This window comes from Microtus ochrogaster, unplaced genomic scaffold, assembly GCF_000317375.1.
Source record: "Microtus ochrogaster isolate Prairie Vole_2 unplaced genomic scaffold, MicOch1.0 UNK2, whole genome shotgun sequence".
NCBI lineage: Eukaryota > Metazoa > Chordata > Mammalia > Rodentia > Cricetidae > Microtus > Microtus ochrogaster.
The window spans coordinates 18296860-18304237 of NW_004949100.1; the positions used below are offsets into that span (position 1 = coordinate 18296860).

At 38.3% G+C, this 7378-nt stretch overlaps 1 protein-coding gene across 4 annotated transcripts in view; it reads left to right on the forward strand.

Annotated features, from left to right (window-relative positions):
• Window positions 1-7378, forward strand: part of Dip2c (disco interacting protein 2 homolog C) — a 348427-nt gene that overhangs the window by 109099 nt on the left and 231950 nt on the right. The gene's annotated exons all lie outside the window — the stretch shown is intronic.

Sequence of the window (7378 nt, forward strand, 5' to 3'; positions counted from 1 at the left end):
TCCTCCTCCTCCTCCTTCTTCTCTTTTTCCCAGTAAAGTCTCCTTCATGGAACCAGCACTTCCTATTCTGCTAGGTGGGAGATGGTATAGCATATGGGTGTGTCACAGTGAGGAAGGAAAATGCTTTGTACTGTGGCGTGAGGAAGGACCACATTGATCTTCTTCAGAATCTTGGAGGCCTGCTTGTTTCTTAGCATGATATTAAAACAGTATATCTAGAAAAGGATAAAGTCACCACTGATAAGAGTACATGGGGGATTTAAGGGACACATGAGAGATGGAAGGGTCTAACTGACTGAGCAGCATTCTCACAGGAATTTGCGTGACTTCTAAAGGCATCTTGTAGGTTTCTGATGCCATTTGCTTACATGGAGAGTTTTTGACTTCTTAAATTCATGTGATTCATTCAGGAGATTCAATTTTTGGCTTAGATTGCAGTGTTCCCAAGATACACACTAAGAAATCCTAAGGCATTTTAGTCCATGGTCATTGGCCTATGGAGAGCACCCATTTGTTCCAGCTGGGCAGATAGAAATGCTTGTTTTATGCTTTCACTACTTTTAGGAGAATGGTAACCTCCTCTTGTTGCTTATACTTATTAACTAATCAGTGATAAAGAAGGCAAGAACAGGAGAACTTTTCAATTAACAAGAAAAAGTCCCTTTGCAACCTTTTTAAATCAGAGCAAAACAAATCCTAACTTGTATCTAATTAATTCTGCCTGGAATTGTCTTAGAACCTTGGAGTATGTGAAAGCAAACAAAACTGTGAGTGCCATTTTCCAAATTGGGCCAGTATTAGAATTCTTAAATTGGCTATGACTGTGACAGCAGGACTTAGAATTTTTTAAATATCCTGTAATAAAACAACAAAAACGTAGAATAGAGCTTCTCTTAAGGATTGAGAGAAGCACTCCCTGTTTGATGGTGACGAATAAAGGAGGAAGAGAAGTTAGAACTGTAATCTAAGTGTCAGGGTACTCTGGCAAGAGTTTGTCTCTCTAGAGCTTCAGTTTACATAAGATGAAGATGTTGAAAGGAGACCATGCCTATGAGGTACTGAACCAAGTCGCTTGGATACTAAATATTAAAAACTTGAGTTGCTGTCACATCCACAGCTACCAACTATCCCTGGTAGTAGTAGATGTGGGAGTACCTGTCAAAGGACTAGAAAGATTATATTTATTAGATTAAAAGTGTGATCTTAGTACTGGGGATATACTTCAATGGTAGAACACTTGCCTAGCATGTATGGGATGCTAGGCCCAGTCCCTATATTGTCAGCAAGTAAATAAACAAAACAGTACATAGCATAAGGAATCTGTTTCAGTCTGTGAAACAAAAAAAAGGTACTTGTATAGAAATTTTTTTCTCTGAAATTCTATTTCTTGAAAAAGGGCTTAGAAATACTAAGTTCTAGAAAAACTTTTAAAAAACTATTTTATCCCCCACCCCACAAGATATGTATGTGTACTTGTTAGTATAAGTGTGTGCACATTTATGCAGCTGTGTGGAGGTCCAAGGTTAATGCCCAGTGCGATTCTTAATGACTGTCCACCTTTATTTTTTTTTAAACAGCCTCATTTACTGACCCCGGAGTTCATAGAATCTACTACTATGCTGTGGGATAATGATCTTGCACACTGTAAAGATTTGTCACTCATATTAGTTTAATAAAACACTGATTGGCTAGTAGCCAGGCAGGAAGTAAAGGTGGGGCAACCAGACTAGGAGAATTCTGGGAAGAGTAAAGGCAGGGGAGTAGTCACCAGCAGAGGACGCAAGGTGAGAATGTGTTACTAAGAAAAGGTACCAAGCCACGTGGCTGAACATAGACAAAAAGTATGGATTAATTTAAGTTGTAAGAACTAATTAATAATAAACCTGAGCTAATAAGCCGAGCAGTTTATAATTAATATAAGTCTCTGTGTGTTTCTTTGGGACTGAACAGCTGTGGGACCAGGCAGAACAGAAATCTCCATCTACATTACTGTTGAGACAATGAGCTCCAGGGATCCATCTATCTCCACTCCTCCACTCCAGTTACAAGTCTGCCTCACCATACCTGGCTTTTTATGAGGGCTCTAGGGATCCAGACTAAGTTCTTTATGCTTACATGGAAAGCACTTTAAATAACCAAGCCGTCTACCTAGCCTAAGACTTGACAAACTTAACCCATTTTCCAGTTTTCTAGCATCATTTTATCTGTTTTCAAAAAAAGTCTTGCCGGGCGGTGGTGGCGCACGCCTTTAATCCCAGCACTCGGGAGGCAGAGGCAGGTGGATCTCTGTGAGTTCGAGACCAGCCTGGTCTACAGAGCTAGTTCCAGGACAGGCTCCAAAACCACAGAGAAACCCTGTCTCGAAAAACCAAAAAAAAAAAAAAAAAGATAGTCAAAAAAAGTCTTTTCTTTTTTTTGCCTTATTCAATTAAAACAAATGTCAAATCTAGAAGGTTGATTTTACTCATAGTTAACTGTTTTCTAAAATTATTTATGTGTATGTCTTCAGACATCTCATCAGAATAGGCAGGCTCCTCAAGAATGACTTTATTGCATAAGTTATTCAGGTAGAAACTTGAAGGTTAATTTTGGCTCACCTTTCTGAATGTCCAGTTGCAATCTTTCATTGTTCTCTTTTGTAGTCAGATTTCATTCATTTTATAGTTACCTGCATTCATTCTTTTCCACGAGACATGGTCTCATGTAGCCCAGGTACCATTGGAGAATGAATTAAATAGCCAGTGACTATCTTCCTGCCTCCAGGTCAGTTTGTCTCATCACTCTGTGTTTAGGTGGAACAGGAGGTCGAATTCAGGGCTTTGTGCAGGTATTCTATCAACTGAGCTATATTCTTAGCAATGTTCATACTTGAAGAAAACCAGTTGTGGTTTTCAGGTAAGTGAAGATTCCAGTGTTTTAGGATCTTGTAGTGATGTGGATGGGACTTCACTGTGACTTTTTGTTTTGTTTTTGTTTGTTTGTTGAGATAGGGTTTTTCTGTACAATAGTTTTGACTGTCCAGGAACTCACTTTGTAGACTAGGGTGACCTTAAATTTACAGAGATCCACTGCCTCTTCCTCCTGAATGATGGAATTAAAGGCCTGTGCCACCATGCCCAGCTTATCAGTTTGACTCTTGAAAGGATGTTTATTTTTTATGTCTTAATGGTCCATGGAATCATAGATGAACCAGCTTTTGTGGATCCCACAGTAGTGGGGAGGGAAGGGAAACTGAGACAAACATGGTAGGGGTGGGAAGAAGAAAGTTGGCATTTGAATGACGGGAACATAGATATTATGATGGTTATTCATAACAAGAATGATCCTAGCCATGGTTTCTACTGAGACCAGGAATCCTGGAGGTACTTTGCATGAGAGAAAAAGTAAGGAAGGTAAATTGGCCGAATTTTCTTTCTGGAGAAGTCTAAAACCTGGATTGTGAGATTCTAACATGAGTATCAGCAGTTGAGGCATCACCCACCATGCGTTTTGTGAGGCCCTCTTCTAGGGTATGCAGTACATTCATTATCTGTAGACAGGTCTTTGCAGACAAATGCTCCTTTTTTCTCATCTAAAATATGGATAAAAAATTAAATAAAAGTAAGACATCATATCTTCCAATGATTCTGGATTGCATACAGTAGTAAGCATGGCTCATGAATATTTAAGTAGATTTTTCCAGGAATAAAGTGTGCTTGGAGTGAATTTTCCCCATTAATCATGGTACAGAATCAATTCAGTGATGAGTTGGGATGAGTTGAGGACTGTTCAGGTTGTGGGAAGATAAGTTGCTGCAAAAAGCTGCTGCTACCCCTTGACCTTGTTTTTAGAGTCATTCATTTGCATACACTTGTTGGTATCTGGTCATATCGATATGCTCACTAGTTTCTTTCCTTATGTATGACTTCCATTAGATACACTAAGATGAATTTGATTAGGCATATTTTATAGAAATAGGAAAGTAGGAAACTCTTACGATATATTTGAGTGAAATAATTTTTTATAAGCATTCTGATGGTAGAAAAGGTTAAAGCACATTTTCGTAGTGATAACCTCTTGTTAACCTTGGGTACCAGCAAGACACAAAGAGTAGTTGCCTGTGACTCACACATTTAAGATGCAGAAAACAAATGTAATGAAACTAAAACAGTTAAGTTGCTTGGTAAAACGTTTTGAGATATCAGTTTTGCTCTATGTACTGTGTACAACTTTGTTTTACACAGGTAATTTTCATAGTGGTACATGCTGGGTGTGGTTGTGCATAATTTAATCACAGCACAGCACAGACATAGAGGGATATCTAAGTTTGAGACCAGCCTGTTCTACATATTTAGCTTCAAATTAGCTGTATAGTGATACCCTTTCTAACAACAGCAGCAGCAGCAGCAACAATAGCAATAGCAGCAGCAACAGCAACAGCAACAACAACCCACCCCAAATGGTATGGTATGTAACTAATGGAACAATTTCCCTCCCTCCCTCCCTCCCTCCCTCCTTCTTCCTTCCTTCCCTCCCTCCCTCTCTCCCTCCCTCCCTCCCTCCTTCTTCCTTCCCTCCTCTCTCTTCCTTCCCTCCTCCCTCCCTGCCTCTCTTCCCCCCTTCTCTCATGCCTCTCTATGTATTATTTGCCATCCTAGGATAAAAGGTACCCAACTTGGAACAATTTTTTACTGTGAACTTTAAAAAAAAAACCCATTAGAAATAATAATTACATTTCACCCTACTTCTTTAAACTTATATTGATAGTTATTAAATATTATAAACAATATTTAATAAGTATTAAACACATTGCTTCTTTTTCTGTGTACTTGCATATTACAGAATTTAAATTCTGAGAAACATGTTTTAATTCTTCCACCTTACCTTCTTCCTTCATCTTTATTTTTCCTTCACTTTCTTTCTCCTTTAGAAAGGTCTTTGCTCTTAGCTCAAGCTGGCTTCTAACTAATGGTAGTCCTCCTGCCTCAGCCTCTGAGCTAATGGGAATACAGGTATAAAACACTATGCCTGCCTCTTTCTTCTTCTTAAAAACTGGTAGCCGGGCGGTGGTGGCGCACGCCTTTAATCCCAGCACTCGGGAGGCAGAGGCAGGCGGATCTCTGTGAGTTCGAGACCAGCCTGGTCTACAAAAGCTAGTTCCAGGACAGGCTCCAAAACCAGAGAAACCCTGTCTCGAAAAACCAAAAAAAACCAAAAAAAAAAAAAAAACCAAAAAAAAAAACTGGTAAAAAAAAATGAAAGGCAGATTCTCCTAATCAATTGAAGCTGATAATTTTGTTTTGTTTCATTGTGCCTTTCCTTTTGGAATATTTCCAGCAGACTGGCTAAGTAAGACCTTCTATGGTCAGCTCCCTGTTATAAAACCATTAGTAATATCTATATTCAAGGTTGATGTCTTTCTCTGTATCTTCCTTGGAGAACAACTGCTAGGAAATTTGTAACCAAAAATCATGCAGTTCTGTTAGTGCCAATTTAAGTGGTTTCCAAAGACTTCTACACAGCCTCCTTATTACAGTGGAGCTTGAGTAGTATAAAGATGTGCATTGAGCTAACAAGGTTGTCTTTGAGCTTACTCTTTATGATTCATTAAGCATATATAATCAACAATCCAAGATAAAATTTCCGGCCTGATACTTGGAATGTTTTTATTTTCATTCTGTTCTTTCAATCATAATTCCTTTTATGAAATAAATGTATTTATGCATTTCATTATGTACTTTATTTCTCATTATAACTCATTTTTAGTAGTCATTTTATAATATAACATGCTTAATTCAAAAAGGTTTGTCATTTTATAATTTTATTCAGACATTGGTAAACTATAAAATCCAAATGAACAGTTTTCATGGTTCTTGTTAGTTGCGATCCAATGTAAAGACAATAATAGAAGCATATAGACAAGTCAGCTGCTTGATAGTAAGAATGTCATTTGGAAGGTTAATGGAGTTCAAACCTCTGTCTCCTGAATAGTCAGCTCTTGATCTTATGCATTGTTCTGTGCCCTCTGAAGGTTCTAGTTGTCTTGGGTGTAGGATGTGTGAACTTACCTCCTTGTCAAAAGAGTTTAGTGACTGAGCTACTAAGTGTGTTTAATTCAGTGTCCTTGTTTCTATTAGGTGGCATAGATGTGGAACAGATTAGTGAGCATTATAAGATCCACACATTGCAGGGCAATGATGTGAAGGTCATTTAATTTTATTTGAAAGATAAGATCAGCTGCTTGCTTATTCATTGGCAGGTCAGTGGCAGACATGTACCTTGTAACGGGCATGTGATTGACTCTCCAGTAAGCCGAAGACAAGAGGATACACTGATTTTCACTACTAAGTCAAATGGCAGGGCTTTGTTGGCAGCCTGCATTCATTCATATATAGAAAACTTTCCTTATCCCCAGCAATGGCAAATTGTCCCTTTTTCTTTTTGATAGAAGATAATGTTTTATGATAATGAAATGGGGGCACATATCCATCGATCTCATACCATTTATTCTACAGGAGAGAGCCTTGTAACACGTGAATGAAATTCCTAGCCCAGGGAAATTATTTCCAATCTCAACCAAGCTTAAGTGAGTCAAGGAGAGATGGCTTGTGGAGACTCACAAGTACTTAAATGAAAATTGAGTAATCACAGTTTGCCTGGAAGATGCACTTCCCCTGGGTATTATGTGTTAGCAGAATAAATATTTCTTGATACTGATGAGAATGAGGAAGTAGAATGGGAAAGTGTAGAAGTTGTGGCTGAGAAGTATCTAGGCTGGTGTGCTAGTTACTTTCCTCTTGCTGTGATAAAACACCAATGTTCAAGGCAACTTATGAAAGAAAGTATTTAACTTGGCTTAAAAGGTTAGAGTCCATGATGGGGGAAGGGTGAAAAGAGGAAAAGCTGAGAGCTCATGTCTTGACCCATAATTATAAGGAAGAGAGGGAGAGACAGCGCACACTGGGAATAATACAAGTCTTTGCAAGCCCCAAAACCTGCTCGCAGTAATACAGCTCCTCCAACAAGGCTACCCTTATAATCCTTCCCAAACAGTTCCACCAACTGGGGATCAAGTACTCAAATATGAGACTAGAGGGACCATTCTCTTCCAAATTACCACATCTAGTGTTCATGTATATGGACATGTGTGTGTATATTGCTTGTCTCACTATTGTGAGTCTATATATTCATGTTTGAGTGTTTCCAGAGGATTCCCTCATGCTTGTTGCAACATGAACACCTTCCACTGACCTACAGTGAACAAAGAAGTTGAATCTTATTCAATAAAATCACTGGAATATTGGTGTCCTCCTACTGTTTGTGTGTCTTCTTTTTTTCTTTTTTTTTCTTTTCTTAACAAATTTTTTTTTTTTTTTTTTTTTTTTTTTTTTTTTTTTTT